Source organism: Aotus nancymaae, unplaced genomic scaffold, assembly GCF_030222135.1.
Source record: "Aotus nancymaae isolate 86718 unplaced genomic scaffold, 86718_ANA_hifiasm-v0.15.2.pri h1tg000019l, whole genome shotgun sequence".
NCBI lineage: Eukaryota > Metazoa > Chordata > Mammalia > Primates > Aotidae > Aotus > Aotus nancymaae.
Window position 1 is genome coordinate 1,031,409 of NW_026988431.1, and position 18,290 is coordinate 1,049,698.

General features: G+C 43.5%; 1 protein-coding gene across 2 annotated transcripts in view; it reads left to right on the forward strand.

The window, feature by feature from the left end:
• Positions 1 to 18,290, forward strand: part of SUSD5 (sushi domain containing 5) — a 48,682-nt gene that overhangs the window by 25,474 nt on the left and 4,918 nt on the right. The window lies entirely within an intron of this gene.

Below are 18,290 nucleotides of genomic sequence, written 5' to 3' on the forward strand. Positions count from 1 at the left end.
CGGTGAGCCGAGATCGTGCCATTGCACTCCAGCCTGGGTAACAAGAGCGAAACTCTGTCTCAAAAAAAAAAAAAATCCCCACTTCTCTAAGTACAGAGTTGACCTTGGGTTAACGTCCTAGTTTATTTCCCTGGAAATCTGGTCAAGATGCAATATCCGCTGTGGTACAAAGCAGCATTGCTTCCGGTGAAAGTGAGCCCCAGTTGGTAAGCTAGGCTGGGAGCACTATGATGAATACGTGTTAGGAAGCCTGGCTCTGAGCTGCCCTGAGGATGGTGATTCTTGTATCTGGGAATGACCTTTATAGGGACTCTGAGAACTATTCTGTGCGTTGTTGCAAGACATTCAGACTCTTGTGGGATATGAGGCTTCCAGGCACCATCGATCCACACCACACATGTGAGTTCTGATCCACCTGAGCAATCTTGGGAGGGAAGCGGGGCTGGTGAGGGGTGCAGCGAGGAGACCAGCTTCAGGACAGCTGTATGGAACCGCTGCAAGGGCCATTCCCACGGATGAGACTTGCTTGCTGCTTCCAGGCTGCCTTGCTCTACTCCCTGGCCTGGAGCTTTCTGAATGCAGGTGTGATCTGCGGAGTCTGAATAATTAGTTAGACTAAAAAGAGTCCTAGTGGACCCTGAGTTCCCCAAACCTGATCTGATTTCCCCAGATGTTCCCATTCCATCAACATCACATTTCTGGGAATCCTAGGTTACTTCAGCCTCCTTAACACCTGCTGCCCAACCCCTTGGGAATTTTTCCAGCAGCAGAAATCCCTGTGTCCAGCCACAGCCAGGCCTGCCCTCCTCAACCCAGCAGGAACACAGAAGCCAGCAGGCGACTGGGGCAGCCCCATGGCTAACCTGGCTTGTGACTCCTATAACTCGGACCTCATGCCAGACCCTGAATTGTTCCCTGGTCTCACAGTGCTCCTCTCACTCCAAGACTTTTTCAAGGACCCCCTCCCTGACCTCCCATGACATCTGGGTACCCAGTGGAGGCTGGTTCTATAGAGGGAAATAACTCCAGCACCATGATGTTACTGAATTTATAGGACAGTTTGTCCCTGGAATGTCTTGCAGATCCCACGAGGGAACTCAGATGAGACCTAGGGTGCTGTCACACCTGTGAGGTTCATTCGCGTTGTTGCCTGAAGCTGTGGTTTCGCTGCTAGTATAGTCTTCACTGCTATTTACTATTGGCAGTGTAAATACACCACCATTTATTTATCCAATTTGCTGTTGGTGGACATTTGGCTTATTTTCACTTTGTGGCCGTCACAAACTCTGCTGCTGTGATTGTCCTCAGCCACCTTTGGTTCCCACGTGAACACATTTCGGTTGGTTCCTAGCAGTGGAATTGCTGCCCATGGGGTATGTGTGTGTTCAGCTGCAGCTCACGCTGCCAGAGTTCTCTAAAGTATGTGACCAGTCTGCGCTCCCAGGAGCTGTGTCTGAGAGTCTTTGTCGTTCAGCACCTCATCAGCTTCACGACTGCCAGTCTGGTGACTGCTCTGTGGTGACTTGTCATTGTAATGTACATTTCTCAGATAATAGTGAGGTCCAGCACTTCTCACATGTTAATAGGGCAGTAGAATTTCTTTGTGTAAAATGTCCAGGAATTTTCCCCATTTATCTAATTGAGTTGAATTTGATTATTTACATATTATAGAATTTTTTACATGAAATGTTCATAATTAATGTGTGGCAAGTATTTTGTCTCATTCTGTGGCTTATCTTTTTATACTTGCACTGTCTTTTAATGAGTTGGTTTTGTTGTTTTCTATTTCACTACTTTTCAAATTCTTTGTGGACTATTACACATTTTTTTCTAGTCATTAGCTGATTAGTACATCAGTAAAATGCAATAAAAATGAATTAATATAAAATAAAATAGATTCCAAATAGAAACACAATTTTTGTTAAATAGAGATAAAATTGCCCTGTTAGATTGTTGCAGAAAGTTTCTAAAACCTTTCCGGGTGTTTTTACTTGCCTCGTTGCATACCTAATAACAAGTTACAGACAGGGACAAGTGCTGAAAGCACAATTTGAGCCATTTTCTAGAACTTACCTCGTCTTTCTTCTGTTGCTGTTGCGTTGTGCCAGGCAGGAGCTACTTGCCAATTCTGATCATTCACCTGCCCAAGAAAATCAGACATAAGCACTGAGCTTCCTGTGTGTCCAGCATGTCACCCTGAAGCAGGCCTGTGCTCACCCTGCGTTGTTAATGTCCCAGTGAGGTGCTGAAGTTGCGCCATCTTGTGAGCCACACCCACGGCCAAATGGGTTGTTTGCTAACCCTAGTCCAATGAGTACTAAATGCAGGTTTTGTGGGTCCAAATGATGTTTATGTTCCCACTGCCATGCAGTTGTTAAAGCTTTCAGCTGCTGGGCAGGAATTCTGGTTTATATGCTTGGGCTGGATATACAGATTGTTATAGTGACTATGGATTTAACATTTAAGCTATCTGTGTCATTGTAAGAAGAAAGAGAGAGAGAGTGTGTGTGTGTATGTGTTACAAGAGTATCTTCAGATATTTCACTCCATTTAGCACATTAATTTTTTTGATTAGGGAATCAAACTTTTTTATTAGGGAATTGCTTTAAATTGGAGAAAGGTCAATTTGGGGGAGTGAGTCAAACACGGGTTTTGGAATTGGACCCATCTGGGTTTGGATTAACACTCTTCCTTGTACTGACTGGCTGATTGGCCACAGATCCATTCATTCATTCCACATCCCATCATTTGGCAGGATCCTAGGTGCTGTGTGTACAAGTTGAGTAAACAGTATCTCAACCCTAAAGGAAACTTCAGTAAACTGGATGTCTCAAAGACACAGAAAAGCAGTAGGTGATGAGATAGAGACTGGGAGACTGGAAAGTGAGGTGTCACAGAAGGTGACATTTTAGAGGAAGTGTTTCCAGATGGAGGAAGTGCTCAGTAAACCCAGAGGCTATAGAAAACAAGTAAATGAAAGCTAACGTGTATGCATTGCTTCACTGTGTGAAGGAGGTTCTGGCAGCCTTGTGTTTTCACTGTATACATGGGGGTGGGGGATGCACATATATTTATATAAAAATATATATTTTATATATATATATATATATATATATATATTTTTTTTTTTTGAGACAGAGTCTCACTCTGTCACCCAGGCTGGAGTGCAGTGACTCCATCTCAGCTCGCTGCAACCTCTGCCTCCCGGTTCAAGTGATTCTCCTGCCTCAGCCTTCTGAGTAGCTGGGATTACAGGTGCCTGCCACTACACCCAGCTAATTTTTGTATTTTTTAGTGGAGACAGGGTTTCGCCATGTTGACCAGGCTGGTGTTGAACTCCTGAGCTCAGGCAATCCACCCGCCTCATCTCCCAAAGTGCTGGGATTACAGGCGTGAGCCACCGTGCCCAGCCCATAGTACCCATATTTTAAAAATAGATACGAATTATCACAAGATACCTTAGAGATAAGGTTCCTGTGAGTATATCATTTAAACAGAACCTATAAAATAGTATGGGGGTCAGTAAATGTTCATTCTCTTTCACCTACATGCTGATGAACAAGAGCATTCAGGCCCTTTCACCTAAGGTATGTAAAGGGATTTGTGCCTGACACTGGCTGCTGGCCTCCTCGGGTGTAACTAACTCTAGCCCCTGTTGCCATGAATAACTAAAGGCAGCCTGTGGTTTCTACTGTCTGTGACTTGGGTGAGAAGTTAGTCTCTGCCAGCGGGCTTCTCCGATCCTGGAGTCCGGCAGCTGGTCTTTCCAGAAAGCCATGGCCAGTGTGGCTTTCGGACTTAATAGAGACCCAAGCAACTGGTAGCTTTCTAGTGTGTGGCATGTGTACCTGGTGGGTAGCAAAAGGTGAGGGAGTGGACGGTGTAGAGGGTCCCTCAGCCACATGCCACCCAGGCTGTGTTCACAAGCAACGTTCCAGCCTTAAGTGGTGGTGATGCAGTCTCTCACTTAAGCGCAGGGACTTTCGTCCTGACCATTAACTGAAATGGGCTAAGACTTACTTACCCCATTTTCTCCCCGCTGCGTGTTGGTACTTCTCCAGCTCTGGTACCTAGAGTTCAGGTCTAGTTCAGGCCATTTAGTCTTCCATCCTCCTGTCCAAATCCACACATCCTCTTCTTGGTTTTCAGCAAACTGTTTCCTGGTTTGGCAGCAGGAAATGTCTGTCATGCCCTCTCTAATGTACTCAGTATCTAACTAAAATTGGTTGTTGCCCTAATTACAGAAAAGTCCTGATGCGGCTGGGCGTGGTGGCTCCCACCTATAATCCCAGCACTTTGGGAGGCCGCAGTGGGCGGACCACCTGAGGTTGGGAGTTTGAGACCAGCCTGACCAACATGGAGAAACCCCATCTCTACTAAAAATACAAAATTAGCAGGGCGTGGTGGTGCATGCCTTCAAACTCAGTTGCTCGGGAGGCCGAGGCAAGAGAATCGCTTGAACCTGGGAGGCAGAGGTTTCGGTGAGCCAAGATGGTGCCATTGCACTCCAGCCTGGGCAATAAGAGCAAAACTTCACTCAAAAAAAAAAAAGTCCTGATGCTTTGCTCTGTAAGCATGCATGCAGCAGATTGTGTGCTAGGTGCGTTTTCCTTCAGGCGCCTTATTATGCCAAGTCCCTATCTCTCTTCAAGGCCATGTTTTCTCCTTGGACGGTTGCATCCTACAACAGTCTCTGATCTCCCAGCACTCCAAATGGCCACCCCTGGCCGCATGCTCCCAGTGTTGGCCTTCCTACGAGGCCCTCATGGTCCCCTGGGCATGCTCACCCCTTTCCCAGCCTGGCCTCACACTGCCTTTGACACCTCTGCTCTCTCCTAACTTCAGGACTCAGTGGGTTCCATGGCCTCCACTCCTGGCTCCAGGTGTGGCAATTTATCCTCTTTTTGTGACTGAGGTGGAAGAGAACAGCTGCTGGCAAAAGTAGCCTAACAGAGACAACCCAGAAAGTGAGAGTCATAGACTCTTTCTCTATCATTTGCCCCTTGTTACACCTTAAAAACATGACACGAGAGCCAGGCACAGTGGCTCATGCCTGTAATCCCAGCACTTTGGGAGGCCAAGGTGTGCGGATTACTTGAGGTCAGGAGTTCAAGACCAGCCTGGCCAACATGGCAAAACCCCATCTCTACTAAAAATACAAAAATTAGCTGGGCCTGGTGGCAGGTGCCTGTAGTCCCAGCTACTCAGGAGGCTGAGGCAGGAGAATCGCTTGAACCCAGGAGGTGGAGGTTGCAGTGAGCCGAGATCATGCCACTGCACTCCAGCCTGGTAATAGAGGGAAACTCTGTCTCAAAAAAAAGAAGAAAGAAAAAGAGAAAGAAAAAAGAAAAGATGCCACAGGGCTATCTGCTGCCAAGTGTGAAGACAGGCTTAAAAAGGCCCGCCCTCCCCCCTCCCGGCCGGTTCCATTGGTTCTGTTTGTTGCTTTCTGGGCTGCAGCATCAGGAAAGTGCTTGACTCCAAGCTGCACCTCACTCCACCAGCCTCGCCACCTCTGAGTCCAACAGCAAATGTATAGCTTTTCCTTTTCCCTTTCCTGATCTGACACAGCCGTGGAAACAAGATACAGTCCCCAGTTAGGCATTGAGAACAAAGCTGTTACAAACCAAACACCCGCTCCATGCTGTCTCTCTCCTGGGAATGGTTTTTTGGTCCTGCTTTTTTAACAACTCTCTTGGGTTTCATTTGCACACCATAAACTGTACTCATTGAAAATATAAATTTATCTGAACTGTCCCAGGTGTATACACTCATGAAATGACCATTATAACTAAAATATAGAACATTTTCATCATTCACAATTTCCTTGTGCCCCTTTTTACCATAGTCTTACACATTTCGTCTCATTTAATCTTCACAAGTCTGGGATTAGAAGTGTCAAGTTCTGATTTACAGATGGGAGCACTGAGGTACGGGAAGGTTCCGTGACTTGCCTGTGCCAGACACTAGAAAGAAGCAGAGCCGGGGTTTAAAACCAGGCATGTCTGGCTGGGCACGGTGACTCATGCCTGCAATCCCAGCACTTTGGGAGGCCGAGGAGAGCTGGTTACTTGAGACCGGGAGTTCGAGACTAGCCTGGCCAACATGGCAAAACCCTGTCTCTACTGAAAATACAAAAATTAGCCAGGTGGGGTGGTGCACACCTGTAAGTTACCACTTCTTGGGAGACTGAGGCACAAAAATCACGTGAACCCAGAGGCGGAGGTTGCAGTGAGCCGAGATCACCCCACTGCACTTCAGCCTGGGCAACAGAGTGAGATGCTGTCTAAAAATAAATAAATAAAAATAAAACCAGGCATGTCCTATCCCAGTATCTGCATCTTGCTATGTGCAGCCCCCAGGGGCTCTGAGACTGGGAGGAGAGTGAGGCCTTGGGGCAGCGCACCTGCTCATTTGCAAACTCACTGTCCCCTCAGTAAGCTCCTTTACTCTTTACTCATTTCTACAGGTATTATTTTGGTTTCTTAAATTAACTTCAATTTCTGTTTTTCTCCAGCTTTTAGACTTAATTTCCTTCATAGAAGAAAGCATGAGACTGAAGCCGAATTTAGAATTTCCTTGTCAGTATTGCCATATTTGTTCAGAGGTTTATTGAACCAGTGGTTATTTCTGGCTTGTCTGGTTGTCTTTTTTAAAATTACTATTTTTAAAGGCTGTGTAGCCAAGAACGGGGCCGGTGGGGCGGGGGGGGCAGGGAAGAGTGTGTGTGGAGCTTCCAGAAATGCAGCAAAGTGAAAAATGGGAAGTAGCAGCCGTGGGAGAACCCCGGAGTCGGGGATCTGGCCTGTCTCCTGCAGCCCCCAGCCACATCCCACTGTGATAAGAGACACAGGCGGTGCACAAGCCAGCCATCGCCTTTCAGCGCAGACGTATGTCTTTCTGTGCTCTCCTGTTTTCCAAAAGTAGCAGTTAAATATAAATGCACAGTGAATGACCTGGGTTTTGCCAGGAGAAGCCACAAAGCTTACAGTTGCTAGACTTGTTTGTCTAAATCAGGAGGCCTCGTGTTGTGTTAGCACGGGTTTTCAGAGGGGGTCGGGTGAGGGCAGGGCTGGACGGATGGCGGAATGATTTGAGTCAGAGCCGCAGACCCAGGCAAGCGGAGGGGAGGTGAGTGCAGCGCCTCCACAGGCAGAGAGCTGGGCTTCTCCATCTTGTGGGCAGAGTGCATTTGTTGGTTGCAATTTGGTGAATAACAAATTTTACTGTCCCCTGTGAGGAGAAAAAATAAGCTTTGGATACTTCTTCATAAGCAGGCTATTTGTAAACACTTCTTCTTATCTTCATTTGAGGTTTTGGGGAATCCGTGATATACTGACAACCTGTTTTTATGTCAGGACCTTGACCTGAAAACTTGGGGAGACAGGAAGAGCTTAGTCTGGGGGCCTGGGCTTCTTCCCAGGGTTGCTGTAGCCTCAGGGAGCTCTGGAGGCAGAACCTTAGACACACATACAGAGACACACACACACACACACCACAATCACATGCACATCCATGCACACACCCACACATGCATGTGCACACACACAGGTCAGACTGACTGTAAGCGTCCAGGTCAAGGCCACAGCCAGGGTGAGCTGACCTTTCCCAAATCCTCGCTCTAACATTAAACACTAGGTCGGTGTTTCCTGCGCAAGAAAAGGCGAGAGAGGAGAACATAGCTCATCTTCCGCCCGTGTTCCAGGTGCCCTTTGACTTTATAGTATATTTAAACTCATGGGATGAGTTACACAGGAGGTGGAAGTTAGCAGACATTGATTATGCCCAATGCTGGAACTCCAAAGTCGTTTATCGTTCTTTGCCCCTCTCACGAATCAAATGATGACCTGGCTGATGGACTTCCAGACTGCATCAGGCTTTATAAAAACTGGAACTCACTACCCACGAATTCATCTCTTCACTCATTTATTTATTCAGCAAACATTTATGGAGTGCCTACTGTATGCCATACACCATGCTGTGTGCCGGGGGATACAAAGGCAGAAGGGACATGCCTTGTTCTCAGGAGGTTCCCGGGCTAGCGGGGAGTCGGGCAGGCTGTGCAGTGAGAGCCAGGTGCTGTCTGTGATCAGTGCAGGGTGACAGCAGTGTGATCAGTGCAGGGTGACAGCGGCGAACTCTGTTCTGGATGGATGCCGTTCCCAACGTTCTGATGAGTAACACATTAGTCCCAAACTGAGACCATTCAGGGTTCAAGTGTCAGGCACCATCAAGGTCTAAATTGGTTTTACCCTATCCATATAAGGGCATGAAGTGTTTCTAAGGTATCTTTACCTAATCCCCATATCATATATATCTTTCATTTTACCAGTGAAAGCCCATTTCTAATATTTATCATTGGTAGTTAATAAGTCACTAATTTTACCAATAGAAAGCCGTTTCAGATATTCAGTGTACTAATTAGCAAAGCAATGTTTTTGGGCAAGATACAAATAATGGAAGTACTTGTATTAGCCACATCTGGAGGATGAATTTTCTAATGGGAATACTAACTTACTAACTGTCCATCCCAGAGTGAATTCTTAATTGGATTTTTTTTTTTTTTTTTGGAGATGGGGATCTCACTCTATCACCCAGGCTGCAATGCAGTGGGTCTCACAATGTTGTCCAGGCTGGTCTTGAATTCCTGGGTTAAAGTGATCCTCCTATCTCAGCCTCCCAAAGTGCTGGGATTATAAGCATGAGCCACTGCACCTGGCCACACAGTATATTCTTGAGATAGCACAGACATCTTAAGATGAATGAATGCCTACTGTTGATATAAAATTGAATGACATCTTAACAAAGTACAATATTGTTGAATTACATTTTCTTTTCCTCAAAGGTTATAGCCATTGTTCTTTTCTCTTCTACCACTGAACATGATGAGGTGAAATTTTAGGCAAGCCTAGAGAGTAATGATGAATTCCTGGGATAAACCTAACTAGGTACAATGTATTATTCTTTTACTGTATTAACTTTTAATATATACTTAATATATGAAAGCTTAACTCAGCTTAGCAATATTAACTTATTACTGGATTCAGTTTGCCAACATTTTATATAGGGCTTTCGCATCTGTGCTCAGTGAGATTGGTCTGCAGTATTACCTTTCCATCAGGTCCTTGCCAGGTTTTGGTACCGAGGTTACACTGGATATGTAAAATAAATTGGGAAGTGTTTCCTCTTTTTCTGTTGCCTGGAAGCGTTTGTGTAAGATTGGAATTATCCTCCTAAATACCACTGATGGACTCCATTGGCAAAGCCACCTGTGCCTAGAGTTTTGTGTGTGTAGCGAGATTCAGTTTAATTAGTAGTATATAAAAATTTTCTATTTTCTCTTGTGTGACTTTTGGTAAGTTGTATTTCTCTAGACTTTTTTCCATTTCATCAAAATTTTTAGTTTCCTGGATATAACTTTTTTTTTTTGAGATGAAGTTTTGCTCTAGTTACCCAGGCTGGAGTGCAATGGCACGATCTTGGCTCACTGCAACCTCTGCCTTCTGGGTTCAAGCGAGTCTGCTACCTCAGCCTCTCAAGTAGCTGGGATTGCAGGCATGTGCCACCACGCCCAGCTAATTTAGTATTTTTTGTAGAGGTGGGGTTTCACCATGTTGTCCAGGCTGGTCTTGAACTCGTAACCTCAGGCGACCCACCCACTGGGATTACAGGCACAAGCCACCATGCCCGGCCAGTTCCCTGGATATAAATTTTTATCATGAAGTCCTGCTATTGCCTTTTCTAGTATCTGAAACATCTGTGATGATGCCCCTTCTATTCCTAATGTTTTTCATTTGCATCGTCTCTAAATTCTTCTTAATTAGTCTTGTTAGGAGTTTATCAATGTAACTAATCTTTTCAAAGAATTAACTTTTGAGTTGATCTCTATTGTATGTGTTTTTTGTTTCTGCTCTTTAAAAAAATCTCCTTTTTCTTTGTGTTTAACTTAATTTTCTTTTCTCAGCTTCCAGAAATCAATGTGATTTTTCAGCCTTTCTTCTTTTCTCACATAGATATTTAAAGGTATAACTTCCCCCTGAGCTCAGCTTTTGCTGTTTCCCACAAGTTTTGATATGTCACATTTCCATTATCATCTGCTAGAATGTTTTCTGATTCCCACTGTAATTTCTCACTTGACCCATGAGTTATTTAGATGTGTTTTGTTTAATTTCTATATATAGGGGAATTTTAGAGTTATTTTTTTTCTAAATTAATCTCACTATGACCAGAAAATATATGTATGATTCAGTCCTTTAAAGTTTGTTGATACTTCTTTTATGGTCAATTTTGTAAAAATTATCCTGTGTGCACTTGGAAAGAACATTTATTCTACAGTTGTTGAATGTCATCTATATATTTCAAAGAGGTCAAATTTATTAAGTGTGTGTTCAAATCTATATTCTTACCTTTTTTTCTATTTGTTACAATTATTAATGATAGAGATGTTTAAAATCTCTCACTCTGATCATAGATTTATCAAGTTCTTTTAGTTCATATCTGTTAGATTCCTATATTTTGAGCTATATTAAGTACATAGAGTTTTATAATTTAATGTCTTCCAGATAAATTGAAACATTTATCTTTATGAAAGGGGCTTCTTTATCTCTACTAATATTTTTTGCCTTAAAGTCTTTTTTGCTGGTTAGTCTCTTCATGACTTTTTTAAAATTATTTTACTTCCAACTCCTGTGTGGTTTTTTTTTTTTTTTTTTTTTTTGAGACGGAGTTTTGCTCTTGTTACCCAGGCTGGAGTGCAATGGCGTGATCTCGGCTCACCGCAACCTCCGCCTCCTGGGTTCAGGCAATTCTCCTGCCTCAGCCTCCTGAGTAGCTGGGATTACAGGCACGCGCCACCATGCCCAGCTAATTTTTTGTATTTTTAGTAGAGACAGGGTTTCACCATGTTGACCAGGATGGTCTCGATCTCTTGACCTCGTGATCCACCCGCCTCGGCCTCCCAAAGTTCTGGGATTACAGGCGTGAGCCACCGCGCCCGGCTTCCTGTGTGTTTTATATTTAAAGTGTGTCTCTTGTAAGGACCATGTACATGGGGTCTATTTCTTTATCCAAGCTGACACCTTCTGTCTTTTCATAGTAGCCTTAATCCATTTTACATTTAACCATCAATATATTTGAGTTTTTTAATTACTCTCTTTTTTGTTTTCTCTCGGTCCTATTTGTCCTTTGTTCCTTTTTCTCTGCTTTCCTGCCTTCTTTTGGAACAAACAAACATTTTTTTCTTACTACATTTACCCCTTCTATTACTTTCTAATACAGTCTTTCACTCTTCGTGGTTACTCTAGAAATTTTAACAGGCACCCTTGACTTATAGAAGTTTAATATTAATTAATACTTACATCATCTCCTGGCTAACATTTGGACTCCGTTTACCTCCTCGCACCTTCTGTGCTGTCGTCACGTGTTTTGAATGAGTATTATGTGTGTGCACTTGTTTTATGCAGTCAGTGTTCACTTGGCTCTGCCCCATATGTACTATTTCATTGTTCTTTCCTTCTGCATCTCTGAGCTTCCATCTGTGACATTTTCACAGAGTAAGAAATTCCGTATTGGCCGTTCTTTTCTTCTAATGTTTTGAAAATTTTATCACATTGTCTTCCGGCTTTTACTGTTTCTTTTGAAAAGTCACCTGTCAGTCTTGTTGTTGCTTTTTCAGACATTATATATCTGCTTTCACGGGTTGTATTTACATTTTTCTGTCTTTGGTTTTTACCAGTTTTAATTTGGCATGGCTATGGGTAATACATGTGAATTTGTTCTGCGTGAGGATTGTAGTGATTCTTGAATATGTGTCTTCATGTCTTCTTCTCTGTTTTATAAAATTCTCAGTCTGCTCTGTTCTTTGAAGTTTCTAACTGATTTTTTAGGTCTGTCATGATGCTACATGGGTCCTCAATTTGATGCCTGAAGTTCATAACCACCCTTTTCATAACATTCTGTTATTTTACACATTACCTTTGAGCTTTGTTTTTTTATTTTTTTATATATTTTTTTTGTTTTTTAAGACAGAGTCTCACTCTGTCGCCCAGGCTGGAGTGCAGTGGCACGATCTCAGCTCACTGCAACCTCTGCCTCCTGGGTTCAAGCAATTCTCTGCCTCATCTTACTGAGTAGCTGGGACTATAGGCACGTGCCACCACGCCCAGCTAATTTTTTGTATTTTTAGTAGAGACGGGATTTCACTGTGTTAGCCAGGATGGTCTCGATCTTCTGACCTTGTGATCTGCCCGCCTCAGCCTCCCAAAGTGCTGGGCTTACAGGTGTGAGCCACTGCACCGGGCCTTGAGCTTTGTTTTATTTCACTTACTTTCTTATTAAGTGCTGTAGTGTGAAACAATCCTTTAATCCAGAAGAGGGAATGGCGGCTGTAAGGGAACAAGTCAGCTGAAGTAGTGTGTTTCCCAGCCTGGAGTGCAATGACACGTCATGGCCCACTGCAGCCTCAGCCTCCTGGCTCAGGTGATCCTCCCGCCTCAGCTTGCCGAGTGGCTGGGACTACAGGTGTGTGCCACCACACCCAGTTAATTTTTTTATTTTAAGAGATGGAATCTCACTTTGTTACTGAGGCTGGTCTCACCCCGGCCTCAAATGATCCCCCCGCCTCAGATATTTTGCTCTTATTTGTTTATTTGTTCGTTTTTAAAATATTTGGGCTTGGCTGGGCATGATGGCTCATGCCTGTAATCCCAGCATTTGAGAGGCTGAGGTGGGAGGATTGTTGAGATAAAAGTTTAAGACGAGCCCAGGCAACACAGTGAAATGCTGTCTCTACAAAATATAGAAAATTTTTAAAAATCCGGGCCCTGCTTTTTCCTCAGAAATGTTTTAAATGTTCTGTATCAAAGCTTCCTTCCCCTGCACAATGTGAAGTCTTGGCATTTTGGATTCTGTCAGGGAGAAGCGGCCCTGCTGGTTACTGGTCTGGTTCTCTGCATCCGCTTCGCTTCCCTCTAGGATTCGTTGACTCCCAGGACTGTTTCTGAAGGGTGAGGGTGGGTTAGGGGCTAAGCCAGGCCTCACTTGTCCACGCTTCTTTGGAACCCTCTGTTTCTCCTCTTGGTAACTAGTTTATGAAATTCGTTGCAGTATATTATTCCCTTTTTGTGGGGTTGCTATTGGTAAAATGTTTTTGCTGATGTTTAGTATGGTTTACTCAATTAAAAAATTCACATTCGATAAGCCTAGTTTTGTGTGTGTGTGTGTGTGTGTGTATGTGTGTGTTTGGTGATGTTTCCCCATTTTGGTAGGTACGGGGCAGGGAAAATACATGGTACAGTTTCAACTGGAACACTTAGATATTTTCAAGCGTGGCCTGCAGTGCACGCTACTCATAAGGCAGTTTTGGCCTGTGTCCCCAGTACATATTCAAGTGGTCTGGAACAGAGTGATGAGGTAGAAGGAGGAAGCAGAGCAGAGGGAGGGGCAGTCAGAAGCAAGAACACAACGGCAGGGAGAAGTGGGACAGGTGGAAGTGAAATACGGGTGTGGGTGGAAGAGATAGGGAAGGAGCCGGAGTAGAGGTGACAGCGAGACATCAGGGTCACAGATACTCTGAGGTGCTGGAAGGTTTTGAGTATCCCTACAGTCACACTTCTTTTCAACTGTTGGTTGTCTGGATAGAATTCCGCTTTCCCATGGACTGTATCAGTCTTGGCATCTGCAGAGGTGACAAGATGGCGGTCCCTGAGGACAGTGAGGAAGCATGTTGACGCACCCCCCCACCTTGACACCAACAGCCTGCAGCTTTCCCGTCAGCTGGGACCGCCTTTGGCAAAGCTCTGTGCAGGTGTTGGTCCCTTTCATCATGCTGACTGAGTTCAGCACAAACAGCTTGTTTACTCCAACAGCCAGTGAGCTATAGTTGATGACCTGAAAGAAAATGAACGCACTGTCCGGGTCTGTGCGAGCAAGAACAGGAAATGACAGAAATACCATGGAATCAAATAGAATCCGTGGTTCTTCACGGTTCGACGTCTTGGGGCTGCAATGAGGCAACAAAAAATATTCCCTGGTAAAATGACATGTGGAAAGAGGCCCTGTGTTACGGCTGGTGCATGAAGCCTTGGCTTACGCTTTGGAGTGGGTGGAAGCTTCTTGAGGAAAAATGGTCCTGGGGAGTTACTGCTTCCTGCCTTGGCCCCTCGTGAGAGGGGGACTGGGTTCTGGATGAGAACAGGGATATTCATCCTCAACAGCAGAACCTCTAGGAGACAACTGACAAATGTGTATTGTTTCACAAAGACAATTTATTCTGCAGTACCACAGAATATATATATATATATATATATTATTATATAATATATATATAATATAATTATATATATATAATATATATATTTATACATATAAATATATATAATATATATATAAATAAATATATAATATATATTATATATATATATATATAATTAAAAACAAATTGGTTGGGGCAGATTTGGAGCAAAAATGACCGATCAGACATGTGAAATGCCAAGTTTCTTTGCATTAGGAGCAAACCTTGATGGAGCGGAATCACCACTCTGCTTGAAATTAACTAGCAGTGAGGAGGGAGTTCTACTAGGCTACTCTTTTAAATTGATAGGGATGTGGGCACCAAGCAGAGGCTGAGACGAGAAGAGATGCTCTCACCAGCCAGGATGTGGCAGCGATTTGCTCACCAGGATGTGAGGGTGTGTGTTGTGTGTACACGCGTGGTGCACGCCCGTGTGTGTTTGTATTCAATTGGTCCTTCAACAATGGCATCTTTTCAGAGGGTCTTTGGGGTGTTATGAGAGACTATGGGTACAAGTAATTGATTCCGTGTAATTTGGAAGTAGGCCTATAGTCCTCTTGTGTTTTGGGAGACTGTGCTCCTGGAAATTGATGTCAGTGCTAAACAGTTTTGAGGTAGGGATGAAGAGAAGCTTGGGATCTGAGCTATTGCAGACCTTTCCTCATTTTCCTCCCAGAGCCATTTATCTTTCACTCACTCCAGAATACCTATAAGAATACCTATAGTAGATAAGCACTGTTCTGCCTTAGGGACACAATGCCTTGGGCCCCGCCCCCAAGCAGCTCATTGCTAGTGTGTTAATTAGCTTTTTCTGCATAATAGATCGTCCCAAAAAGCTTAGTGGCATGAAACAAAAATCATTAATTTTGCTCCAGTTCTTTGAGTCAGCAGTTTGGGCTGGGCTCACTCAGGTGAATGTGGTCAGCTGGGGCTGGCTGGTCAGGCATGGCCTCAGCTGGGACGTTTACCTCTCTTTCATGGGATCTTTTATCCTTTGGCATCCAGGTTTGTTCACATGGCAGCTGGCAGGGCTCTGAGGCAGAGAGCAAAGGCATGCAATACTTTAATTGCATTCAGTAGGTCAAAACAAGGGACAAGGTCAGCCCAGATTCTAGAGATAGAAAAATGGGCCCCAACTTTTAACGGGAAGAGGTGCAAAGTCACATTGCAAAAGGACTTGATGCTGGGAAAAGTGGAGATTCGTGGCCATTATTGCAATCTGTCTTCCACAGCCAGTGAGTACACACATGTGCATAAGCAATCTAACCACCTTATCCTGAGGTCAAAGATGTAAGTCAGGACCTTCTTAAATCTCAGTGCGACTTGCTATATGTTTTGGGTAAATTGTAGAGAAAAGTTTTTTGATAGTGGCATTCATTTCATTTTGTTGTTTTTGAAGGAAGGACAGTACTTCAATGCAAAACCTAATGCTCGTTCAGCATATTGGGTGAAAATTTATGCACACAAAATCTTTGAAGTTCAACCCTATAGGGTGTAAGACCTTGAGATTCTGTCCCATATGTTCCAAGGGGGAAGGGAGTATTTATCCTGTTCACCAGTGATCCCAAGCTCTAGCACATAGTCAGTTCTCAGTGAGGTCTGTTGAATGAAGGAGTGGGTCAGTGCAGGATTTGAAATGAGGACATAATGGTGCCTGAGCCCTGGGAACCTGTATTTGAATTCTACAAGGTTCGTAAAAATGGTCTAGCCATCTGATGTGTTTTTTGTGTGAAGTTTTGTGAACAGGACACAGTGGGGTGGAGGATGCCCTGAAATAATCGCTGGACTGTCCTTTTCTAAGCGTAAAACACACATGCATTTGATATTTATCAGTGGTTTGCTCTTCATCCACTGTTTCCCTTTTCTGGCTGAGGACACATGTAAAGTGAATGGGCTTACATTTCAGGAGCAGATCAGAAACAATTGTTACATTTTATCTATAACTCTGTCAGTCGTTAAATAAGCAAGATACAGAGTCTTATTCTCTAACAGCCTTTAGAAATCAGCCAGACAGCCACTAATCTAGTTTCAGAGCCCAGGAATGCACCATGTGACACCTCAGCATTCCATGTAGACCTTGGCTCTGGAGCTCTGTGCATTTTTTTCTTCTGAAGTTGAAAGTTAAGTGGCGAAACCAGTATGTTTTACGAATTTAAGTGTATCTTCCAGTAGGACTTGGCTTTCAAAGAGCATTGAGAGAGGGGAAGCCCAAAGGGCTGCTGCTGTCTTCTGAGGACACCAGCTTCTTGAGCTTCCCTGACCGGCTGATTCCCTCTCATCGGACCGTTCTTACATTCTGGTCTCCTGGTTGTGGGTCGCTGTTGCTTCTTCTTTAGTTGCATTCAGAATACTTTACAGCATCATCTCACGTCTTGGAAGTTTTACAATGAGCAGATTAGTGTTTTAAAAGATGCATTTTTGGGCCAAGCTCGGTGACTCACGCCTGTAATCCCAGCACTGTGGGAGGCTGAGGCAGGTGGATCACCTGAGGTCAGGAGTTCAAGACCAGCCTGATCAACATGGTGAAACCCCATCTCTTCTAAAAATACAAAAATTAGCCGGGTGTGGTGGCACACGCCTTAATCCCAGCTACTTGGGAGGCTGAGGCAGGAGAATCATTAGAACTCGGGAGGTGGAGGTTGCAGTGAGTCGAGATCCTGCCATTGCCACTCCAGCCCGGGCAACAGAGCGAGACTCTGTCTCAAAAAAAAAAAAAATGCATTTTTTGAACTTAATTATAAAATACATACAAATCATAAGGCAAAAAAACCAATGAATTATCAAGAATAAACACAGATATTTAGGCTTTCACATAGGTGAAGAAATACAGCATTGCCAGCACCCTAAAAGTCCCGTTTGTCCCAGACCCAGTCATCACCCACTTCTCTCCTACCCAAATGTAACCACCATCCTGCGTTTCAACATCCATAGATTAATTCTGCCTGTTTTTAAACTTTACGTAAATATAGAATCAACACAGAGTGTGCTCTTTTGTGACTGGCTCAACATTATGGCCATGCATTTCATCTATGTTGTTGTGGGAAGCAGTGGTTGGTGCATTTGTATTGATGTACAGATTTGCATTGTTTGAGTATATCATGATTGATGTGTAGCTTCTGCAGTTAAGGGGCATTTGGATTGCTTCCAGTTTTTTACTATTTATTATGAACGTTCTTATGCATGTCTTTTGGTGCCCATATGCACATATGACAGTGAAATATATATTTAGGAGTGGAATTGCTGTGTCATGGAGCATCCATATGTTCAATTCTAGTAGAAATGCCCAGTTTTCCATCGTGGTTGTTCACACTCCCACTAACAGGGCTGTACGTCCTAGTTAATACTTGATACTGCCAGTCTGTTTAATTTCAGCCATTCTGGTGCTATGTAATGGTATCTCACTATGACTGTAATTAGCATTTCTCTCTTACTAGTGAGGCTGAGCATCTTTCCACATGTTTAATGACTAATTTGACAACTTTCTGGTGATATGCCAATTCAAGTATCTTGCCAATTTTCCTATGGTTTGTCTATCTACTTAGTACAGATTTGTGGGAGTTCTTTTTAAATTCTGGATATGAGCCCTTTGGAGGTTATATGTGTAGCAGATATTTTCTATAACTCTCTGCCTTGCATTTTAACTCTCTTTGTGGTAGTTTAAATGAACAGAAGATCTTAATTTTAATGTAATCCAATTATCTGTCCTTGTGCCAATACCACAGCCTTAAAAGGTAATTCAGTTTTATAGTAAGTCTTGAAATGTTTTGTGTATGTCTTCCAGCTTTTTCTTTTTTCTTTTCAATATGGCCTTGTCTATTCTTGGTCCATGGCACTTCCATAAACTTTAGTATTCAGTTAATGTCTGAGATTTTTATTAGAATTGTATTAGATCTATATAGATCAATTTGGACAGAATTGCCAACTTAACAATTCTGAGCCTTCTACTACATGATCATCGTCTATTCCTCCATTCATTTAGGTCTTCTGTTTTTTTGAGACG